The 25,313-nt window shown below is 39.5% G+C and overlaps 1 protein-coding gene across 4 annotated transcripts in view; it reads right to left on the reverse strand.

Moving 5' to 3' along the window:
* LOC126175099 (tektin-2) overlaps nucleotides 1-25,313 on the reverse strand; it is a 105,525-nt gene that overhangs the window by 75,886 nt on the left and 4,326 nt on the right. For 2 of the 4 annotated variants that reach the window (XM_049921649.1, XM_049921644.1), the window contains exon 1: nucleotides 19,644-19,899. The gene's annotated coding sequence lies outside the window, so the exon portion shown is untranslated. Of the gene's footprint in view, nucleotides 1-13,533; nucleotides 13,731-19,643; nucleotides 19,900-25,313 lie in introns of those variants that run through there. The other 2 variants (XM_049921650.1, XM_049921647.1) reach the window with 2 other exon arrangements.

Raw genomic sequence — 25,313 nt, forward strand, 5'->3', positions numbered from 1 at the left:
ACCATCCAACCGTGATCCACCCCCACTGCCTACAAACCACCCCCTGTTAACTTTCCAGAATTTATTATCCTCAAACCTTGCCTCACAATCATTCGCCAAATCCTTCAACATGCATACTAACCTTTCTTCTGTAGAAAGAACCGCAGTCCACTATCTAAAAACTGATCCCGATCTTATAATCCTACCTGCAGACAAAGGCTCCACCACTGTAGTTTTGAACTGCAAGGATTACATGGCAGAAGGACTCCGTCAGCTGTCAGATACTTCCACCTACAAATCATGCCACAGTGATCCCATTTCAGCAATCCAGTAGGATCTCCAGTCACTACTCAAATCCTTAGGCCCATCCCAGAACCACTCCCCAGATTCCATCTCTCTACTTACCCCTACCACTCCCCACACTCCCACCTTCTACATGCTTCCTAAAGTCCATAAACCCAACCACCCAGTAGGCCCCATTGTCCCAGAACCACTCCCCAGATTCCATCTCTCTACTTACCCCTACCACTCCCCACACTCCCACCTTCTACATGCTTCCTAAAGTCCATAAACCCAACCACCCAGGAGGCCCCATTGTCCCAGAACCACTCCCCAGATTCCATCTCTCTACTTACCCCTACCACTCCCCACACTCCCACCTTCTACATGCTTCCTAAAGTCCATAAACCCAACCACCCAGGGAGGCCCCATTGTGGCCGATTACTGTGCCCCCACTGAGAGAATCTCTGCTCTCATAGACCAACACCTTCAACCTATTACCTGGAACATATGCTCCTATATAAAAGATACCAACCATTTCCTCGACCGACTCACCACAGTTCCTTTCCCTTTACCACACGGTGCCCTGCTCGTCACTGCTGATGCCAGCACCCTGTACACTAACATTCCTAATGCCCATGGCGTTACTGCTATCGAACACTACCTTTCCAGACGCCCTATGGATTCCAAACCAAGAACCTCCTTCCTAGTCTCCATGAACAACTATATCTTCACCCACAATTACTTCTCCTTTGAAGGCATTACCTACAAACAAATCCGCACTATGGCTATGGGCACCCGCATGGCACCATCCTATGCTAACCTATTCATGGGCCATCTAGAGGAATCCTTCCTAAAAACCCAGAATGCTAAACCCCTCATCTGGTTCAGATTCATTGATGACATCTTTGCTATCTGGATTGAAGGTGAGGACACCTTATTCACATTCCTCCAGAACCTCAACAGCTTCTCTCCCATTTGCTTCACCTGGTCCTACTCAACCCAACAAACCACCTTCCTAGATGTTGACCTCCACCTCAGAGATGTCTACATCAGTACCTCTGTCCATATCAAACCTACTAACCACCAGCAATACCTCCACTTCGACAGCTGCCACCCATTTCATAACAAGAAGTCCCTTCCGTACAGCCTAGCCACCTGTGGTCGTCACATCTGCAGTGATGAGCAGTCCCTCTCTAAATATACCGAGGGTCTCACTGAAGCCTGCACTGACCGTAATTATCCTCCCATCCTTGTACAAAAACAAATCTCCCGTGCCTCATCTTTCCAGTCTCCCACCACCTCCCAAAGTCCCACAGTTCAGCCACAGAGGAGCATTCCCCTCATAACTCGCTACCATCCGGGACTGGAGCAACTGAATTATGTTCTTCACCAGGGTTTCAATTACCTCTCGTCCTGCACTGAAATGAGAAATGTCCTACCCACTATCCTTCCCACCCGTCCTACCGTAGTGTTCTGCCGTCCACCGAACCTACACAACATACTCGTTCATCCTTACACAACCCCTGCTCCCAATCCCTTACCTCATGGCTCATACCCGTGTAATAGACTTAGATGCAAGACCTGTCCCATACATCCTCCTACCACCACCTACTCCAGTCCGGTTACTAACATCACCCATCCCATCAAAGGCAGGGCTACCTGTGAAACCAGTCATGTGACTTATAAGCTAAGCTGCAACCACTGTGCTGCATTCTATGTAGGCATGACAACCAACAAGCTGTCTGTTCGCATGAATGGCCACCGACAAACTGTGGCCAAAACACAAGTGGACCACCCTGTAGCTGAACACGCTGCCAAACATGATACCCCTCATCTCAATGACTGCTTCACAGCGTGTTCCATATGGATCCTTCCCACCAACAACTGCTTTTCTGAATTGCGCAGGTGGGAACTTTCCCTGCAATAAATCCTACGTTCCCCTAACCGTCCTGGCCTCAACCTTCATTAGTCACTGTCCTCACCCATCCAGCACTGTCCTTGTTCCCATTCCAGCAATACACATCCGTCATTTCAACGCCACACCCAGTCTTTTAATTTCTTTTATTTTTATTTTTATTTCTCTCCTTTCTGCTACTTAACCCCTCCGCACCTTCTCTCCTGCTCTCCGTCTATACTGCACCACTTCACTGTCCGCCACTCCCACCATACTATCCCTCCCCCTCCCCGCCCCAGCCTCCTCCTTACCACCACCCAGTCGCCACTCCCATCATGCACTGGTGCTGCTGTTCACAGTGATGTTTCAGCTCTCTGAGACTGTAGACGCGTGTGCAAGTTGTACTTGCGTGAGTGTGTGTGTGTATATGTGTGTCTACTTCTGACAAAGGCCTTAATGGCCGAACACTATGAATGTGTGAATCTTTTTATTGTGCCTGTTGTGACTGAGCATCTCTGCTATATGGTGAGAAGCAACTTTCCTTCTCTCATATTTTTAGCTTTGAGTGAGAGAGAAATAAATCAGCAGTCTGCATGCAAGAATGATCAATCATCAAAATGTGAATGATCGGCGCATGCGTAACTTCCAAACTGGCTCTGGACTTCCACACACGACTTCTATTTTAACATTCGTAAAACCTTTCTTCCACACCTGTGCCTGGGCCCATAATCTTTTTTTGAGCAATTTTTAATATAAACATGTAAGCCTTCTGAAATAACATTTTATTAATTAATCAGTATGTGCACAGCAACTACTACACACCGCAGAACACATAATAACCATTGAGTAAGTACAACGCCATGGAGTAAAAAAAAACTGTTGATATCAATTTACATATCTTACCTGTTACACTGTTAGACAAACTCAACTTTTATGGAACTGATGGCCTTACATACAACTTGTTTGAATCACACTTAGAAAAAGAAAAAAAAAAGTGCTGAATGAGTCAAACAATGTTGGAAGGAGAGTAAATTGTAGTGGCTATGATGAAATTGTAAAGAGGGTCCTGCAAAGTTCCATTTTTGGTAAACTTCTATTCCATATATACACTCCTGGAAATTGAAATAAGAACACCGTGAATTCATTGTCCCAGGAAGGGGAAACTTTATTGACACATTCCTGGGGTCAGATACATCACATGATCACACTGACAGAACCACAGGCACATAGACACAGGCAACAGAGCATGCACAATGTCGGCACTAGTACAGTGTATATCCACCTTTCACAGCAATGCAGGCTGCTATTCTCCCATGGAGACAATCGTAGAGATGCTGGATGTAGTCCTGTGGAACGGCTTGCCATGCCATTTCCACCTGGCGCCTCAGTTGGACCAGCGTTCGTGCTGGATGTGCAGACCGCGTGAGACGACGCTTCATCCAGTCCCAAACATGCTCAATGGGGGACAGATCCGGAGATCTTGCTGGCCAGGGTAGTTGACTTACACCTTCTAGAGCACGTTGGGTGGCACGGGATACATGCGGACGTGCATTGTCCTGTTGGAACAGCAAGTTCCCTTGCCGGTCTAGGAATGGTAGAACGATGGGTTCGATGACGGTTTGGATGTACCGTGCACTATTCAGTGTCCCCTCGACGATCACCAGTGGTGTACGGCCAGTGTAGGAGATCGCTCCCCACACCACGATGCCGGGTGTTGGCCCTGTGTGCCTCGGTCGTATGCAGTCCTGATTGTGGCGCTCACCTGCACGGCGCCAAACATGCATACGACCATCATTGGCACCAAGGCAGAAGCGACTCTCATCGCTGAAGACGACACGTCTCCATTCGTCCCTCCATTCACGCCTGTTGCGACACCACTGGAGGCGGGCTGCACGATGTTGGGGCGTGAGCGGAAGACGGCCTAACGGTGCGCGGGACCGTAGCCCAGCTTCATGGAGACGGTTGCGAATGGTCCTCGCCGATACCCCAGGAGCAACAGTGTCCCTAATTTGCTGGGAAGTGGCGGTGCGGTCCCCTATGGCACTGCGTAGGATCCTACGGTCTTGGCGTGCATCCGTGCGTCGCTGTGGTCCGGTCCCAGGTCGACGGGCACGTGCACCTACCGCCGACCACTGGCGACAACATCGATGTACTGTGGAGACCTCACGCCCCACGTGTTGAGCAATTCGGCGGTAAGTCCACCCGGCCTCCCGCATGCCCACTATACGCCCTCGCTCAAAGTCCGTCAACTGCACATATGGTTCACGTCCACGCTGTCGCGGCATGCTACCAGTGTTAAAGACTGCGATGGAGCTCCGTATGCCACGGCAAACTGGCTGACACTGACGGCGGCGGTGCACAAATGCTGCGCAGCTAGCGCCATTCGACAGCCAACACCGCGGTTCCTGGTGTGTCCGCTGTGCCGTGCGTGTGATCATTGCTTGTACAGCCCTCTCACAGTGTCCGGAGCAAGTATGGTGGGTCTGACACACCGGTGTCAATGTGTTCTTTTTTCCATTTCCAGGAGTGTATGTGAGTTATATTCTACACTTAATGGTCACTAAGCACAATTAGTACTTTTTGCAGAAAATCTAGTGTTATAATAAACCCCATAGAGCAAAACCACCAGAAGAGATTGTCAGTGATGTTTTTGGAATAAATTATTAAGTGGTTCTCTGTAAACAGAGTCGCCATAAATTTTGAAAAGACACACTATATTCAGTTTTGAAAAAAAAAAAAAAAAAAAAAAAATCACACCAACAATTGATCTTCTGTAGAACATGAACAGCCGTCAGAAGACAGGGAAGAATGCTCTGGTTTTTGGTGAAAATTTGAACTGGAAGAAGCATATTACTGAGCTGCTCAAGAAGTTTAGTTCAACTTCTTTTTCTCTTTGATAACTGCTAGTCTTTGAAACAAATCAATCCATTTGTTGATATCTCTTCCATATTTTCACTCAATAATGTCTTATGGAATAATTTTCTGGGGTACCTCATCAGCTAGAAAGTATGTATTGATTGCACAAAAGCAAGCAGCAAGAATAATATGTAGTGTGCACCCATGGTTGTCATGTAGGTATCTCTTCAAGGAGATGGGTATTTTAAATGCACCATCACAACACATATATTTTCTGAAGAAGTTTGTCACAAATAATCCATCATGATTTGGTATGAACAGTGATGTCCATACCTACATCACCAGGGGAAAAAAATCACTTTTATTACCCACTAGTCGTTGCCCACAACTATGCTCACATACCAGTACTTTTGTTATGATGAGTGATGGTAAGTAAGCTACTGTAGATGCAGTAACATCAGCTGCTATCACAAGTTTGCTTGTTCGAGTAAGCATAGCTTGTGATGTGTGCCCTGCCCTGCCCCCTCCCAAAATGTCCCAATGCATAATGCATGATGCATGAGCATCATTGCTGCCACACAGTGCATAAAGAGAGGCGTGGGCAGGTATGTGTTCATTACACAACAAATAGGGTGTAAGCATGGATAAAACACACTGAAGGTTGTGCAAGCATTGTGTTCATTACTGTGAATCATATCATGTACCACATATCAACCAATACAAACATTTTCACAAATAACAAAAAGGTCAAAAGTCAGAGTGAACAGGTTTTTCAAAGAGTAAATATGTTTCCCTAATTCATATAATATTCTTCAAATCAATAAGTATCTTGTAGTACAATTTAGAAAGTTCTAAAGTAGCCTATGTTCTTCCTCATGGTTCAATCTATCTCCACACCAAATTTCATAAAAATCAGTCCAGTGGATCAGTTGTGAAAACAACAGACTGAGCTGCTGGTAAACCTTTCAAGGTATAAGATCATGGTCCACGAAACTCTTCTGTTCCTAATGTTTGTCTACAACTCACTGATTTCTTCAGAGGTGTAGCCTTCCGTTGAGGTGGCAAGACTCAATGGAGGAACAGCACCTCTGAAGATGTTCAATGCAGTTCTGGACAAAATGCTAGGAACAAAAGAGTTCATAGATCATGACCTAATACCCTGAAAGGTTTATCAGCAGCACTGTCATCCAGTCATGAAAGCCTTCATTATACAATAACAGAGAGTATTGCTTTCACATTTATAATATTAGTATGGGTAAAACTTTTATTTATATTATCTTTTTTTCTATCATCTGATTTTGATGAAATAAAGCCTTTATGGTGCCCCAAGTTATGCTCAAGTTATCTGCAAAAACCCATTAAAATTAGTCTAGTAGTTTTGGAGAAGTGTGTTTCAAACAGACAGATTTGTTATTAGTATACATTATCGAAGCTGTCAGTGACTCAGAAAGTAATTCAATGTGCAGCAAAAAAATGTTTCGACCATTTCCCCAGTAACATAAATCTCTGACAGATAGCAAAGCAAGTTTTAAATCTAACCTAAAATCATTTATCCTGGGCAACTCCTCCTATTACATGGACGGATTTTTCTTTACAAGTAGTTAGCACGGAAAAAAGACCTAGTTTTTATGTGCAGTTGCATGAGTTGGACTAAAACATAATATGTTCATTAATGTTATTACTAATCACATATACATATCCTGAAAATTGACTCATTCCACATCATTTCGATTAAAGATGTCATTCAAATTACCCATGAAACATATACTAACTAAATGTGGGAAAAAAGAATAAATGACACAGCATTACCAATTCATTCAGTATTTTCATTACCAGAACCTCAAGACCTTTGTGGCACACAGCAATCAGTCTGCAGAACAGCTGTTTCAACATGCAAGATGCTTGGAACAGTCAATGGCAGGAGTAAACTTCCTTGAAACATCACCAGTTAATTTAAAACTCCCTGGGTGTACCCAGCACATTTTCTTCACAATTTATCTGTAGAACCCTCTGACTGAATTTCAAACTTGGACTGAAAGCTATGAATGCATTATGAACATTGAAACTGTATATTTGTCTAGAAATGTATATATTTGTTGTAAATAACTATCTAGCATTTTCATGTGTTATCATACAATAAATAAATAAATAAATGTGCCTATTGGCACTTGACACCTTCTACATATACTGAGTAGCAATCTATCCTTTTCATATTGTTGAAAATAGAATTGTATACATAAAAATACTTACTCTCCAAGTGGTGGCAGGAGGAAACACATATAAAAGTTACAGAAATGTGCAAGCTTTTGGAGCCAGTGGCTCTTCCTCCTGGCAGAGGGGTTGAAGGAAAAGGGAGGTGGTCTCATCCCATGTGGTAAGTCTCTCCTGGCTCAGGGTTCTAGGTGACTTTCCATAAATGTACTGTTTCCTAAATCTCACCAGTCCTTTTCCTTCATTCGACTTTCTTTCCCTTCTTCAGACAGAAGAAGAAGCAACTGGCTCCAAAAGTGTGTGCATTTTCATAACCTTTGTATGTATTTTATCCTGCAGCCACTTATTAGATGTTTTTTATCTAACCAATTATATTTTCAAAAACTATTATTCCATCTCAGATTTTCCATTGTTTGAATATATGACTTAAAAATTATTTAGAATAGTGTGGGCACTAACACTGTTATTTACCTTGTACTCTGTACCTGTTTCTCTGTATTGTTTTGAGTTGTTATGAAACAATGGATTTAATATTATAATGAATTCAAAAGTACTTTAAATCTTATATGACTGTGAAAGTAATTATAAACATAAAAACTGACTTGTTCCATGTCCTGGCAAGTTAAACACAGTAGAACCTATTGAATGTGAAATAAAAATAAATTATTTTGTTTGTATTCACACTAATATCTTAGCAAATAATGAAAGCACTGCAAAAGTTTTTGTGGTCTATCCCAGAGTAAATGAACTGCAGAAGAGGCGTACTCTTTAGAGTTCAGAATAAGTTTTGAATTCTGATGCAAAATACTATAACAGGTTGCTGGTATAAATGAGGCTGGAAACTGGAAATGCTCTGATGAACAAGAGAGTACTTTGTTAGCCACTCCTTCTACAGTTTAACAAATGTTTGGACTCATGCATGTAATTTCTAGTTAACACTAGTGTTCATATTAAACAGTTTTTAACTTCTCTGACATACAAAAAGCCAATGATGGTCTGTGAAACTGATGAAGTTACATCAGCGCTAAATACAGGGAGCCCAGCAAAGGAGTCATTCATTTCAAAATTAAAACAATGGGGACTCCAGGTTGGAATATCAACAATATTAGTAAAAGGATAGATTGCTACTCACTGTAAAGATGACTTGCTCAGTTGTAGACAGCACAATGAAAAGATTTTTTTGTTGTGCGCATCTGTAACTCAACGGGTCATCTTTATGGTGGGTAGCAATCTATCCTTTTCTCAATATTGTTGATTTCAGAACGAAATACTTCAAAAACTAAGATCAATATGCATGTGCAACGAACTGTATGTTTACTGTGCAAGTTGTAAGAATTTTATACAGAAGTTTCAAAATATTTCAAAAAGCTGCTAATAGATGGTGCTATAATGACAATACGTAGTTCTTATAAAAGTTGTGCAGTAGCTCAGAGCGATCAGTTCCATCATTGAAACATGACATGAGGTTAGCATACTGAAGAAAGAGGTTGATGAAATCTTATATTCCACTAAACAATGTGTTTTTCTGGTAAATGGAATGACCACAGGTTACAACACAGTCCTAGGGCAACAAGGCACAATTTTCAAACATGATGTAATGTTACAAAAGAACCCAATGCGAGAACCATTTTCAAGCTCTTTCCCAAATTCCAGCAGACGGGCCATGTGGCTGATGATCTAATGGAAAGTGCTGGTCCCAAGGCAAACTGTAGTTAATCCTGAAAATGTTAGCACGATTTCTAGAATTATTCAGCAAATTCCAAGAAAATCCATCAGAAGAATTGCAGCAGAGGCTGATCTGAAGCATTCCAGCAACCAGAAAATACTGAAACAGAGCCTAATGTTTCCATTCAAAATCCCAAGTCACCAGGCCATACCTGTACGAACTTTGTGACAGAGGCCTAACTTTTGTGAAGCAGGTTCTCACAGGTTTTGACAAAGGATTTGATGCTGGCTACATCTGGTTCACAGATGATGCACACTTCCACCTGAATGGAGCCAGAATAAACAAAACTGGCAATTTTAGGGTAAGGAAAATCCCCATTTGCAGCAAGCAAAACCACTGTATTCTCCCAAAGTTACACTTTGGGCTGTGATATGCAGCAGAGGCATTACTGGCCCTTTTTCTATGGGGAAAAAAGATCACTAGTGAACATTAACTTGAAATTTTGGAATACTTTGTCACCATTCCAGGGAAAAAGTGCACAGTTATCAACAGTCTCTCTTCTTTCGAGACCAGTTACTGTCTTCATATATATTTTGAAACTTCTGTATAAAATTCTAACAGCTTTCACAATAAACATACCTTTTGTTGCACTTGTCTATCAGTCTTTATTTTTGAGATATTTAATTTTGAAATCAGGGAAACCTCTTTGAGGTAGTATATAAAACAGCATACAGCAGGAGGAAGGTAAGTGCACTTTCTAGAGCAGCTGCCCCCTCCCCCCGCCCAGCCCATGCACACATCGTATACATATTGTAACTATTGGTATGAGTAGATTAGCTCTATTCGTAATTTGATTTTACAGATGTAGGACACAGTGGCTGTTCCTGCCTGTTAATGTATAATATGACTGATTCCACATCCATGAGGGCTCTCCTTCATGATGGAATTTGCGGAACATGACATGTGAATGAATGAAATGAGAAATAAATGAATGAAGGGCTTTCTTAGATTAGAGAAGTGAACCCAAACAGGATGAGTGTTAATGGAAAAAAGTATCAAACGGGAAAAGAAATCATATTTCAATGCACTGAAAAGGGGCAGGGATGTCTTACTCAGAGGTGGTGTCTTCAATGCGGAAGAATATGTATGTCTCATTTTGAATAGTGTACATCCAGGTAGCATCAATACCAATATTACTGGTTTATTGGTCTTAAAGTGGAACCAAGAAGAGCAGTGAGCTCTTCAGGAAACTGTCATTTATTACAGTACATGGGGAGTCACGATCAGATATCCTGAATGAAGATGATAATTGAACAAGAGGCAGAGCAAGTTCAACGTAAAATCTAAATTGTACTCATGGAAAGTGGCTAAAAATGAATAGTCAGGTGTCTGAGATAATTTCAGTATAGAAGATAATAATTACTTCTCTGCTTTTTTGTGGGACGTCTTTGTTCCAAACCAGGCTCCTAAGCAGGAATGCTTTGCCTGTTTGCTATGTTCACTGAAATCTTTCTCATTTCTTCCATTTTCCACTATCATGCTTCCCAAGTACTTGACACTTCCCACTTCCTTCAATCTCATCGCCTATCCTTATTATACTAGTTGGTCAATCTTTCTTTCTAGTTGTAACCTGAATTTCACATTTGTTTGCATTACATTTCGTTCCATACTGTCTCTCAGTTTTTTCCCAAGCATCTAGCTGTTCCTGAGTCTCATCCTCCCTGTCTCCACAGATCATCAAGTCATCTGCAAACACCATTGCTTTTATCTTGTCTTCTCCAGTTTTTTCTTGACACCTTAGTCATGATCTCGTCCAAGACAACAATGAAGAGGAAAGGTGACAATGCATTGCCCTGTTTCATACCACTTGTTTGTTGGAATCAAGCTGTCCTTTCATTTCCCACTTTCACACAACTCAGACTTCCACAGTAAATCTCATCCACTCTGCTTGTTGCCTCTTTTTCCACTCCCTTCTTTGTGTTGCTTCCCAGACCTTTCTTCTTTTTCTGCATCAAGACAGGCCATCACCACATCTACACTATATTCATAGTGATGCTCCTGAGGCTGCCTCACTGTGCATACAAGGTCAACAGTTGACCTCCCAGGTCTGAAGCCATGCTGTTCCTCTCTCAATTTCTTCTTGAGACTTATTCAGTTTCTACTCTCCAGGATCTTTTCGTATTCCTGGGCACAGTGTGACTCCCCTGTAGTTCCTACACTAGGGACTAGACGTTGTTTACAAAATAAATGTGTTTCAATATAACACAGTAACAGGGAGCATATCCTTGACAAAAAGGGAGTAATGGATTGAAACATTTTGTGAAAAGAGATTTTTAACCCTTGTTTGTACCACTACACTGTTTCAAAAGGGGAATGGAAAGCTGTGATGTGGAGGGTGTGCAAACATAAGTGAGTCATGCATTTATTGCTTATAGTCTGTACATTTGTTAGTCAATAGCCGCTCACTGAACAAGATGGCACAGTGTGTAAGGAACTGGACTCACACTCAGGAGAAATGAGATTCAAATCCCCAGATGATCACCTAAATTTAAGTTTTCTGTGGTTGTCACTTTCTTACGAACAAGATCATACTCAGTTTCATTCTTTCTGTATTCTCATTCAGTTCAAGCTTGTGACCTTTCACCACTTCCCATATCACTACTGAAAAGTGCATGGCAGGGGGTACTTCCTAATGTAACACATATTACAAGGTCTTCCCACTCCACTCTCAAACACAGTGCAGGAAGAATGTCTGCTTAAACACCTGTAATTAGTCCAATATCATTTACTCTGTTCATATGAGAGTGACACACCGGGGAATGAAGTATAATTCTGGAATCTTCACTCAACACTGGTTCTCAAAACTTCACAAAGCAAGGTAGTTGACATCTATCTTCAAGTTTCTGCCATTTTAAGTTTTTCATGATACTCCCCTGAGAGTCAAGTACACCTGTCATTATATAATAATAATAATAATAATAATAACACCGTTGAGGCCCAGGAAAAGAATAGGCCTCTGGTATGTTCTGCCAGCCATAAAAGGCGATGAAAAGAACAAACCACTAATAGGGCTAACCCCCCTTTTAGTGCAATTAGTTGGTTCAGGACAGAACTAATGAAGCCTCAGACAAGCGCTGTCATGGTTGGGGGTCGACGCTTGAACCCTATGCCCGTCCACAATGGTAACGACACTGCTAGCCACACGGAAAATGATTTAAATCCAAATACAGGTGTTTTGCAGGATATGCTTCCTGCAACCACTCTATACGGAAAACAAAGACAGCGGATGAGATGGTCAGATGAAGTTAACCGACAACTCATGTTCTGTTATTACCAAGCAACAAACTTAGGAACCAACACAACTGGATACAGATCACAAGTATACACAACATTTATTACCAGATATGCAGAATTAAAATTTTTAACAGAACGACTGGCTGATCAGATCCGTGTAATAATAAAAAATAACAGGATACCCCAGTCAGAATTAGAAAACATCAAACAAAAAGTACAACAAATACTGGAACAAAATAATGTGCAATCAGAAGAAGAAGAAAATACAGTAATGGACTCAAACATCCCAGAGCAAACAAACAAAGAACAACACGCATCAATTAAACAATCATAGGAAAACGAAATCTTAAGACAGTCACCGGAACAAGCACAAATAGAACATGAAGTGACACACATGTAAGATATAGAAGAAAATTTTCAGCTGACATATATAGAATACAAAGACACAAATACAGACATCAGACCATTCTTGCATAGACCACCAAATAACCCACAAGTCGAAAAAACAATAACAACTATCAACACAATCGTACACAACAAAATAAATGAAAACACAACTATGGAAGAGTTACAACTACTGGTTTATATAGGAGCACTCATACACTAAATATACACACTAGGCAGAGCTCAGAACCAACCAACACACAGAAGAAACCCACAAAACCACCATGTCAACACAGGCTACAGTTCAGAATAGAAAAACTGAGAAAAGACATCAGACAGCTAACACAATTTATAAGAAATGAAATATCAGACAAAAAACGAAATAGGTTAGGTAAAATCTCACAACAAGAAGCGATAGAGCAATTAGATGAAAAGAAGCATAAATTACAAGCATTGGCCAAATGACTTAGAAGATACAAAAAAAGTTAAAATAGAGGGAAACAAAACCAAACATTCAACTAAAAGAAATTTTACCAGACAATAGATAACACACACATTAAAATAGACAATCCACCAAACATAGCAGACATGGAACACTTCTGGAGCAACATATGGTCAAACCCGGTACAACATAACACACATGCATGGTGGATACAAGCAGAAACAGACATATACAAGAAGATACCACAAATGCCTGAAGTGATAATTTTGCAACATGAAGTCACCCGAGCAATTAATTCAACACACAATTGGAAAGCCCCTGGAAAAGATAAAATAGCAAATTTCTGGCTAAAGAAGTTCACCTCAACACATTCACATCTAACTAAATTATTTAACATATTAAAGAAAGATGCTGTGACTTATCAAACGGGAAATTGCTGGTAGACAGACACAATAAAAAAACACACAAACACACACAGCAGACCCATACACATTCCCCGATACACTTTCACAAGGAATAACTTACCTGAAACCTAAATATCAAGCAGACACAGCAAACCCAGCAAAATATCACCCAATAACATGCCTACCAACAACATACAAAATATTAACTTCAGTCATTACACAGAAATTAATGACACATACAACACAGAACAAAATTATAAATGAAGAACAAAAAGTCTGCTGCAAAGGAGCATGAGGATGTAAAGAGCAACTGATAATAGACGCAGAGGTGACATATCAAGCTAAAACTAACAAAGGTCGCTGCGCTACACATACATTGATTCCCAAAAAGCTTTTGATAGTGTACCCCACTCATGGTTACTAAAAATATTGGAAATATACAAAGTAGATCCTAAATTGATACAGTTCCTAAACATAGTAATGAAAAATTGGAAAACCACACTTAATATCCAAACAAATTCAAATAATATCACATCACAACCAATACAGATTAAGTGTGGAATATACCAAGGAGACTCATTAAGTCCTTTCTGGTTCTTCCATGCTCTGAAGCCACTATCCAACATGCTAAATAATACAAATTATGGATATAATATTACTGGAACATACCAACACAAAATCACACATTTGCTATACATGGATGATCTAAAACTACTGGCAGCAACAAATCAACAACTCAACCAATTACTAAAGATAACAGAAGTATTCAGCAATGATATAAATACGGCTTTTGGAACAGACAAATGTAAGAAAAATAGCATAGTCAAGGGAAAACACACTAAACAAGAAGATTACATATTGGATAACCACAGCGACTGCATAGAAGCAATGGAAAAAACAGATGCCTATAAATATCTAGGATACAGACAAAAAATAGGAATAGATAATACAAATATTAAAGAAGAACTAAAAGAAAAATATAGACAAAGACTAACAAAAATACTGAAAACAGAACTGACAGCAAGAAACAAGACAAAAGCTATAAATACCTATGCCATACCAATATTTATCTGCTCATTTGGAGTAGTGAAATGGAGTAACACAGACCTAGAAGCACTCAATACACTTACACGATCACAATGCTATAAATATAGAATACATCACATACATTCAGGAACAGAAAGAGTCACATTAAGCAGAAAGGAAGGAGGAAGGGGATTTATCAATATAAAAAACCTATATTATGGACATACACTCCTGGAAATGGAAAAAAGAACACATTGACACCGGTGTGTCAGACCCACCATACTTGCTCCGGACACTGCGAGAGGGCTGTACAAGCAATGATCACACGCACAGCACAGCGGACACACCAGGACCCGCGGTGTTGGCCGTCGAATGGCGCTAGCTGCGCAGCATTTGTGCACCGCCGCCGTCAGTGTCAGCCAGTTTGCCGTGGCATACGGAGCTCCATCGCAGTCTTTAACACTGGTAGCATGCCGCGACAGCGTGGACGTGAACCGTATGTGCAGTTGACGGATTTTGAGCGAGGGCGTATAGTGGGCATGCGGGAGGCCGGGTGGACGTACCGCCGAATTGCTCAACACGTGGGGCGTGAGGTTTCCACAGTACATCGATGTTGTTGCCAGTGGTCGGCGGAAGGTGCACGTGCCCGTCGACCTGGGACCGGACCGCAGCGACGCACGGATGCACGCCAAGACCGTAGGATCCTACGCAGTGCCATAGGGGACCGCACCGCCACTTCCCAGCAAATTAGGGACACTGTTGCTCCTGGGGTATCGGCGAGGACCATTCGCAACCGTCTCCATGAAGCTGGGCTCCGGTCCCGCACACCGTTAGGCCGTCTTCCGCTCACGCCCCAACATCGTGCAGCCCGCCTCCAGTGGTGTCGCGACAGGCGTGAATGGAGGGACGAATGGAGACGTGTCGTCTTCAGCGATCAGAGTCGCTTCTGCCTTGGTGCCAATGATGGTCGTATGCGTGTTTGGCGCCGTGCAGGTGAGCGCCACAATCAGGACTGCATACGACCGAGGCACACAGGGCCAACACCCGGCATCATGGTGTGGGGAGCGATCTCCTACACTGGCCGTACACCACTGGTGATCGTCGAGGGGACACTGAATAGTGCACGGTACATCCAAACCGTCATCGAACCCATCGTTCTACCATTCCTAGACCGGCAAGGGAACTTGCTGTTCCAACAGGACAATGCACGTCCGCATGTATCCCGTGCCACCCAACGTGCTCGAGAAGGTGTAAGTCAACTACCCTAGCCAGCAAGATCTCCGGGTCTGTCCCCCATTGAGCATGTTTGGGACTGGATGAAACGTCGCTCACGCGGTCTGCACGTCCAGCACGAACGCTGGTCCAACTGAGGCGCCAGGTGGAAATGGCATGGCAAGCCGTTCCACAGGACTACATCCAGCATCTCTACGATCGTCTCCATGGGAGAATAGCAGCCTGCATTGCTGCGAAAGGTGGATATACACTGTACTAGTGCCGACATTGTGCATGCTCTGTTGCCTGTGTCTATGTGCCTGTGGTTCTGTCAGTGTGATCATGTGATGTATCTGACCCCAGGAATGTGTCAATAAAGTTTCCCCTTCCTGGGACAATGAATTCACGGTGTTCTTATTTCAATTTCCAGGAGTGTATATCTAAAAACAAAGATGATTTGACTTACCAAATGAAAGTGCTGGCACGTCGATAGACACAAACAAACACAAACATACACACAAAATTCTAGCTTTCGCAACCAACGGTTGCCTCGTCAGGAAAGAGGGAAGGAGAGGGAAAGACAAAAGGATTTGGGTTTTAAGGGAGAGGGTAAGGAGTCATTCCAATCCCGGGAGCGGAAAGACTTACCTTAGGGGGAAAAAGGATGCAGGTAGACAATTTAAGAAAATTCTTTATAGAACGAGCAGAAATTAGCAAAATACACACAGCAATCACTCATATAAATACATCAGCTACGCCATTGCAATTTCATAACCACTTCTACAACCCTTTAGATCACATAACATCCACAGATACAAAGAAAGTAAATTGGAAAAAGAAAACACTACATGGCAAGCATCCGTATCATCAAACACAGCCACACACAGATCAAGACGCATCCAACACATGGCTACGAAAAGGCAATATATACAGTGAGACGGAAGGATTCATGATTGCAATACAGGATCAAACAATAAACACCAGATATTACAGCAAGCATATTATTAAAGATCCCAATACCACAACAGATAAATGCAGACTTTGCAAACAACAAATAGAAACAGTAGATCACATCACAAGCAGATGTACAGTACTAGCAAATACAGAATACCCCAGAAGACATGACAATGTAGCAAAAATAGTACATCAACAACTTGCCATACAACATAAACTAATAAAACAACACGTTCCCACATACAAGTATGCACCACAAAATGTACTGGAGAATGATGCATACAAATTATATTGGAACAGAACCATTATAACAGATAAAACAACACCACATAACAAACCTGACATCATACTCACCAATAAAAAGAAGAAATTAACACAACTAATCGAAATATCCATACCCAATACAACAAATATACAGATGAAAAAAATTGAAAAATACATCCAACTGGCTGAGGAAGTCAAAGACATGTGGCATCAGGATAAAGTTGACATCATACCAATTATACTATCAACTACAGGAGTCATACCACACAATATCCACCAGTACATCAACGCAATACACCTACATCCAAATGTATATATACAACTTCAGAAATCTGTAATTATTGATACATGTTCAATTACCCGAAAGTTCCTAAATTCAATGTAACATATACTGTACAGTTAAAAGGAAGTCACGCTTGATCAAGGTCCGCGTCACTTTCCATTTTTAACCAGACATAATGTCTGAGAAAGAAAAGAAAAAAAATAACAACAATTATTATTATTGTTGTTATTTTATTATTATTATTGTTATTTTTATTATTAAATTCCAATGTGATCAGTAAGTGTCAAAGTTTTTATTTCTTCTCCATGAACTCCAATACTCTCTCCGAATCTGTCTCTGATTTCCTTCACAGTGTAATTGTTGTACAGACTGAACAACATAAGATAGAGTCCACAACCCTCTCACTCATTTTTCAACTACTGCTTCCCTTTCATGTCCTTCGACTCACAACTGCAGTCTGGTTTCTACAAAAGTTGCAAATAACATTTTGCTCCCTCTATTTTATCATGATAATTTATTCCATTCCTCACTATAAATGCACATAATTTTCTAAAAGCACTGTGATGATGATAATTACTGTTGCTATTATCATCATAGGTCTTTGAGGAAATTATGTGCATTTTTAAATGAGGAATGGAATAAATTATCATGATAAAATAGAGGGAGCAAAATGTTATTTGCAACTTTTGTAGAAACCAGATTGCAGTTGTAAGTCAAAGGACACAAAAGGGAAGCAGTAGTTGAGAAAGAAGTGAGAGTGTTGTAAACCACCTCTCATGTTATTCAATCTGTAATATGATCAGACTGTGTAGGAAATCAAGGACAGATTTGGAGAAGGTACTAGTGTTCATCAAGAAAATAAAAACTTCGAGGTTTACTGATGACATTGAAATTCTCTCAAAGAAGCAAAGGACTTGGAAGAATAGTTTAATGGAATGGATAGTGTCTTGAAAAGAGGTTGTGAGTACCAAGAAAAGAGCAACAAAGGGAATGAAATGTAATGGAAATAAATCAGGCGATGCTGAGGGAATTAAATGAGAAGATGAGGACCCTGAGAGTAGTTGGTGGGCTTTACTACTTGGGTGGGAAAACAATGGACAATGGCAAAGGTAAAGAGTACATGTAATATGTAAACTGGCAATAGCACGAAAAACTTGCCTGCAATAGACAAATATGCTAAAATTGAATACAAATTTAAGTGGTAGTAAATCTGTTCTAAAAGTATTTATCTGAACTATAACCTTGTATGGAAGTGAAATATGGCTTGTAAAGAGTAAGGATGAGAAGAGAAATGAAACTTTTGAAATGTGGTGGTACAGAGGAAAGTGAAAAACTAGATTGGTAGATCAGATAACTACTGAACAGGCATTGATAAAACTGGCGAGGAAAGACCTTTATAAAACAACTTGCTTTAAAGAAGTAGTAAGATGAGAGACCATATCCTCACCCATCAAACAATAGTTAATTTGGTGATGGACAGAAGTGTGGAAGAGTACACATTGCAAAGAGAATACTTTTAGTAAATTCAGATACAATAGTTACATGGAGATAAACAGATTTGCACTGGTTAGGATAATGGGAAGATCTGGTTGAAACCAGTCTTCATATTAAAACTTGGACAAGTATGGAAGAAAATAAAAATATTGTTTCATTAACAGGCACAGAGAAGAATGTTTGCTTTTGGTTTATGCTCTTCCTATTGTCTATTATTATTTCAACTTTTAGATTTGGTATAAAAACTGGTGTTCCACATACAATTATGAACTTACCATTACTAAAATGAGAGTTATATGACAGTTATAGATTATTCTGCGAATACAGAAATTTATTTCAAGGGCTCTGATATTGATCACTGTAAATTACAATAATGGGTTAGTACTCTTTTTGCCTCAGTTTTCATTACTGGCAATAAATGTATATATCTTATAAATAGGTAATGACAGTTGAAAGTGGCAGTTTACATACAGCTTCATCTTCACACAAACTAACAAATCTACATCCAACAATATTATGAAGAGGACAGATTGCCACTCTCCATATAGATGAGACACTGCGTCACAGACATGCACAATGAAGACTCTGCTACACATTTCAGCTTTTGACCAAAAAGCCTTCTTCTGAAGTAGAAAACACACACTGCTTCAGAAGAAAGCCTTTTGGCAAAAATCTAAAATGTATAGCAATATTTGTGTTGTGCTTGTCTGCAACTCCATGTCTCCTCTATATGGTGAGTAGCAATCTATCCTTTTCAAAATATTGTTATTATTCCATCCTGATTTTATAAAGGTAATATGATGTTGATTTGTCAGTAGACAAAGTGCAGAAACTGAGCCGCAATTTTAAAAAAGTAAATGTAATAAAAAAATGGGCACTAGTCACTTGAGAAAATCCTCAGTTCTAGATTTGTTAAAATATTCCAGCTTGAGGTGACCAATTAGAAAGCAACAGAAGATATTTCTGTGCAAGAAAAAAGGGTGGAAAAATGTGAATACCTGTAAAGCTTGCTATCACGTGGTCACCTTTAATAAGAGTCCTTGTAAGACCTAGGCAGGGAGACCATGCAGCACAGCCTGTGGACATTAAAAACCATTTCTGTAAACTTTGTTTATGCAAACCAAACTGTTTCTCTCTCTTTTCTGTATTAATGCAATACAGTTCAAACTGTTTCTGAATTTCATTGTTATTTTGGTCCTTAACTAAGTGCCAAAAATTTGTTGTTAAGTACTCAGGCTACTGGAACCAGGAAAGAGAATATATATATTTCACAAATCTACGAAAAACAATTTTATTTTCAAACATGAATGAAATATAGTGCTTCAACTTTCATCATGATGCTTAGTAAATATTCATTGTTAATTATTTAGACTGTAATTTCCACATTTTGAAACATAACTCGTAATTTATGTTTCTGAGCCCACTAAATTGAATTTCCAACCACTCTGTGAAGAAGGTTGTACAGTTTACAATAACAAACTGCACAGTAGATAAATGTGCAATACAAAACAATTTCATTACATACCACTCCAAAAGCTAGGAAGACTGAAGAAATTACACGGCAAATTTAACAAAACACTCACTAGTACACACTACTTAATTGCTAAAACAGTAGTACAACAATATGCTAAATTATCTTGAAATAGATAACTTGAAAACTATGGATCAGATCCCTGCAAATATATAACTGTTATCAGACCATCTATGTAAATACAATTATCAGAGAACATGTGGATAAACTGGAAAGTTTAATTATTTCTATACTAATAATATGAATATTCTATTCTTTGTAAGTATATGAAATGGAGACCAACATATCCCATCCTGACTGGCTTCAGCAATAAGTGTAGATAAGCTTGTCAAATTAGGCTGAAACAGTGAGCTCTATACCAACCCCAAACAAGTGTTCTGTTACTATAGTAACAAACTCTGTAAATATTGTGTTGATAGAGAGAAAATTCTCTCATGTTTTGCATACATGTGTGTATTCATTCTTTTTTAATAGGTAACAGATATTGGTTTCATGTATTAATTCAAACAATAAAACCGTTGTGATTATGCCAGTTATAGAAGTTGAAATAAAAACATAACAATTTTTACTGTCGTGCTCAGTATTTTACATTTATTATGGTTTAAATACACTTGTATTGAGCAAGTGTTACTAAATTACACTGCAACATGTATTGCTAGATTTTGGCAAAAGATAAATGCAAAAAAAGTCTTTTGAATGCTGTTTTCTCAAATTATACCTATAAATACTTTACTCAGTTACAAATGAAGTGAAAACAGATATTTAATTGACACCTACTGCTACAGTGTTGATAAATAATCCAGCAAGTTGTAAGTCACTATTTCTATATTTGTGCAAAGGAAGTTACCTTGTTATTAATTCTCTAAGGACACATACTGTAATTCAACAAGCATTCAAATCATTTGGTGTGCATTTACTGGAAATACTTCATAAGCAATCATAAAAACCTAAATTTATTTTATTACTAAAAAAAATTGCATATTTGCTTACAGAGAGGTGTGTATTATTAATGAACCTTATTATATTATGTTAATGAATACTGTATACATCCCTCCACTTCTCATTTTAGTTAATCTTGAATATATTCTCATTCTTCACATTTTGTGTAAATCACACGAGGAATGCTAGTTGGTTGGTTGGTTTTGGGGAAGGAGACCAGACAGCGTGGTCATCGGTCTCATCGGATTAGGGAAGGAAGTCGGCCGTGCCCTTTCAGAGGAACCATCCCGGCATTTGCCTGGAGTGATTTAGGGAAATCACGGAAAACCTAAATCAGGATGGCCGGATGCGGGATTGAACCGTCGTCCTTCCGAATGCGAGTCCAGTGTCGAACCACTGCGCCACCTCGCTCGATGAGGAATGCTAGTCTTGCAAGCTTTGCAGGAGAGCTTCTGTGATGTTTGGAAGGTAGGAGATAAGGAACAAGTGGCAGTAGAGGTGTGAGAACAAGTTGTGAGTCATACTCGGGTAGTTGAGTCGTAGAGCACTTGCCCACAAAAAGCAAAGGTTCTGAGTTCGAGACTCAGCCCGCACACAGTTTTAATCTGCCAGGAAGTTTCAGTAATCATGTAGTTCACAAGTTAAACAATGGAAACTCCAGGGAGGAACATCAACAATGTAAAAAAGATAGCTTGTTACTCCCCATAAAGATGACATGTCACGTTGCAACCAGGCATACTTAAAAGACAGTTGTGCCTGTCTGCAAATTAATGTTCATCTTTTCTTACATAGTTCACAAGCTAATACATTTAGTTTACTTGGAAGACTTTGCCTGCTTGTACGGGATTTATATAGCTTATATAGTGCAGTGCAAAAAATTCAACAGGGGCCCCTGTAGGCATAAGGCTACAAACTGACAATCTCTGCAAATTAATGGGAAAACAAATATCACTTACTAGCCATCCTTCTAAACATTACATGTTTATCTACAGTCAACAATAGAAATGCTTTGTCAAAAGTATGAAAAATAATCATTTTCACTGTTTTCATCATATTGTTCCACAAATATCAAGTAAGCAGTGATATAAAGAACAATATTTTTGGTTTAACTGATGAAGCAGCAGCTTTCCTAACAATTTTATAGGTTCAGTTATATGCTACATAAGTGCAAACAGATTGCACCAGTTAAATGATGATAAATTGTTAATACAATCTACAGAATTAATATGAGAGTTGCCCCTCTCTGTTATACTATACCTTGACTTGTTCCACAACCATGAAATTCTTCTTCATGAAGAGATCTACAGGTTGCCATAAATGAAGTGTCAGGGACTGTCAATTTTAGAGTTTTTTTTTAAATAACTTAAATGTGCACGCACACACACACACACATACACTCTCTCTCTCTCTCACTCTCTCTCTCTCTCTCTCTCTCTCTCTGTGGAGCCTAACTGTGTTAAGTAAGGTTGGCTGTGGTGAATGTAGTAGTAGTGTGGGGAAAGGAGGAGGGCAGCAGGGTGGGATATGCAAGGGATAGCAGAAGAGGGAAGGACAAGAATATGTGAGCTACAGGCAGAGGTGGTGACATAGTGAGGAGCAGAGTTGAGGGAGGTTGCTATAGAAACAGTCAAATATTGATTTATTTGTTTGTGTTTGTTGTAGGTTTCAAACAGTATGTATCCTCAGTTGGTATATGACACACAATAATACACTGCTCCTATGTTTCATACATCAGACAAAACCTGTTAGCTTCACTCGGGTAGCAATTGCAATGTACTTCTTGTTAATATTGGTACTAAGAACATCTTTTATATTTTTATGGTGTGATCATTTATTTGCATTGTAATAGCTTCAGTTCCATTGATTATGCAGATTAATACCAAAAAATTTACAGTTATACTTTTACGTACAATAAATGAATCTTTATTTTCCCATTTGTGTAAGGGGACTTAGTTTAAGTTTCCTAGGAAACTATATTGACCAATCTACCCTGTTTTCACCATATATTCATTCACTGCAATTTTTAAACGTCATCTTTTGTAATTTGGTGGACTATCAGAGATGCCACTTTCAATACATTGTTATCTTCTTTTACTTCCCTGACAGTGAAATTTAACATGCATAAGTTGATATCCTATAGGCATCATTCCGTTTGAGTTACTGTACATGAACTGTAATGTAATGAATATATACAGCAGATACATGATGCACAGTTGCTTTATGTAATATACATTTTGTACATATAATTATAGTTTTATTGTTATTTCTGATGTCTGCAAAAGCTATCGATTTGAAGATTCTATGAAAAATATACAAAATAATTAATTAATATGTGAATATAGCATCACAAAGTCTAAAACGAATATAGGTGTCCTACTTGTAATACTATAATATTTCACTCCTGTTTCAGTCAGCTTTGTTTATTTTTCAATATATTTTAAATGGAAGTTTCTTGAGTTGCATCATTAATAACTCTACCTCTTTCATACAATTATCACCCACGTTACATTTCAACTTATTGAACTGTGGCAATTCTGGAGAATCTAGGACAACTATTTCTCATTTATTTATACTCCACATTGCATCTGAGATAGAAGGAAAAGACGAAATGGGAGAAGTAATGAAAATCACTCTGCTTCATAAAACTTGGGACCTAGATGTAGTGTCACAGTAAGATATCCACAGGGAACAGTCTTCTGATAACAATCATGAGCAATATGAAAGCAAGGCAATAATCTGTGGAATGAACTGCTGAACATTTTGAATGTATCAAAAGTATTACATTTGATAGATTCATAACAGATTCAACAAAAGAGACTAATATAGCAGAAAGATTTCCAAAATTTCTAGTTACCATTTAACCATGAGAGCATTCTATGACTACATTCTGTAAGGAAGCATGAAGATATAATCAGTTTGATAAATAATGCGCCTTAACTGTTGATCACAACATTCAACACAAAAGGAAAAGAGATTTTACAAGCAGAAGTCTTCGAGCCTTCTGGTGGATATAGGGTATTGCTTCAATTTAACAAATATTAATACTGTAATTTAACTCTTATATATGTATCAGACCTCCACCAAAGACTATGCTCCTTATTTTCACAGATTAAGTATTTATACAATTCTTTCGCTGTTCAGAATAAGACTAGTCCTGTAGTGCAGATTTACTTCTGTTATTACAAGAAATAATACACCATACAGGTGAGCACTAGTTTTTTAACAATGTTAAACAATGGGATGGAATAACAATATGAATTAGGACAGACCAGTAAAACACTGATTCTTCAAAGAATCAAACTTCCTTGTGCAAAAGTACTTTAAACTTCTGATCACTTTACAAATGAGTTAATGTGCTAAATATTTCACATTAAGGATGTGAGTGAGACAATGTGTAGAAAATTTTTTTAAATTATGGTTAAAGTTTGTTGAAAGTTGCTAAGTGCTCTCATTGTCAAATACTAGGTTAGAGTCTACGTCATTTGTACACCATGAGCTATGCTGCCTCAACTTTTGCAGGATGAACTAGGATCAGAATACCAGGTCACCAATTTTTTTAAACCTAGTGCTGGTCTGGAGCAGGTGACAGAGGATTTAGGATCACTTTGCAAAGATTTCACTAAGGAAGACACCGTGGTTATAGTGGGTGGGGCAGGTAACAGTATTGACAGAGATCCTGGGTACAGTATAGAGTGTGACCTGGCGAAGATTGCATCAGCATCGAAGCATACTAGTGTTGAGTTTGTATCTGTTCTTGGGCGCCATGACCGACCTCATTTGAACTCTTCTGTCAAGAGAGTTAATTTGGAGCTGGAACGGTTGCTCATGTCGGGTGCGGGGTCACACATTGGTGTGGTTCATGTTGATTCTCTCAGTAGGTGGGATTATACTAGGCATGGCCTTCACCTCAACAGGAAGGGGAAGGGTAAATTGGCTGGGGAAATAGCAGGAAAGTTAAAGGGGGAGGCACTGTCATTAGTGGTAAAATACCAGTGGTTATAGGATTCAGAAAAGACCCTTTATTAGGGTAGGGAGGACAGAAAGAAAGCAAATTTTAAAATGTTAATACTGAACAGGATATAAAATCTGTTAAATCAGAGCTCAAGAGGGTAATCAGTAAGCCAAAAACTGATTATTTTAGGACACTCCTCAGAGACATTCACTGGACTGATGTTTACAGTGCTCATGGCATGAATGA

Source organism: Schistocerca cancellata, chromosome 3, assembly GCF_023864275.1.
Source record: "Schistocerca cancellata isolate TAMUIC-IGC-003103 chromosome 3, iqSchCanc2.1, whole genome shotgun sequence".
NCBI lineage: Eukaryota > Metazoa > Arthropoda > Insecta > Orthoptera > Acrididae > Schistocerca > Schistocerca cancellata.